This window comes from Pediculus humanus, genomic scaffold, assembly GCF_000006295.1.
Source record: "Pediculus humanus corporis 1103172107803 genomic scaffold, whole genome shotgun sequence".
Classification (NCBI taxonomy): domain Eukaryota; kingdom Metazoa; phylum Arthropoda; class Insecta; order Psocodea; family Pediculidae; genus Pediculus; species Pediculus humanus.
The window spans coordinates 197,871-198,730 of record NW_002987394.1 but is presented as its reverse complement, the minus strand read 5'-3'; positions in this window follow the sequence as shown (position 1 = coordinate 198,730).

Genomic DNA, 860 nt, shown 5'->3' with positions numbered 1-860 from the left:
ACGAATCATTCATTAAAAATTCCCCGCCAATTTTTTTTTTTTTTTTACAAAACCGGAATCGATTGAGATTAAAATTTTTATTTTTTAAAAATCGTTACAAAAAGCAAAAAAAAAATTTTATTTTTAAAAACGACTCCGCCGCAATAATAATAATATTAATTAATAAAACGACATTCTAGCATTAATTTTAATTCAATATGGCCGACGTTTTATTTCCTTGTTTTTGTTTGTTTATTTTTTTTTTTTTATTATTTTCACGAATTTAAAAAAAAAAAAATGGTTAAATGGTAAGTTTATATAAAAAATTATAATTACCTTTATATTTTCTATTATCGAAAAATATATTAATATATATTAATATTAATAATAATAATAAAAAAAATAAATTTTATCACCGCAATAACATAATGTAATGAAATTATAAAACCGACTGACTGACTACCGACCTTAACAAGGTCTGACTGGCCTTGCACGTCCTTGTATATACCTCATATCACACATTGAAATTATCATCAATAAGTAAAAGATATTTTTTATTAATCCGAGATAAATCTTGTTTTTTTATTAAATATAATCATTCGAAAGGATTAAATTATGCGTGCGTGCGTGCGTGAGTGCGAGTGCGAGTGCGTGCACGCGTGTAAAAAATTAATTCGTCGTTTATTAATAATTTTAAATAAAAAAAAAAAAATTAATTTTTTATTTTAAAAGTTTTCTCGTCGTCTGGTATAATTTCACGTGCCGATTTAAATCCTTTTAAAATAAAATGTCTTTCCTTAGATTTCGATTTATTATATTGTTCGTTTGTTTTATGAAATCCATCCATTATTCCGAGAAAACCATAATTATTATTGAAACTA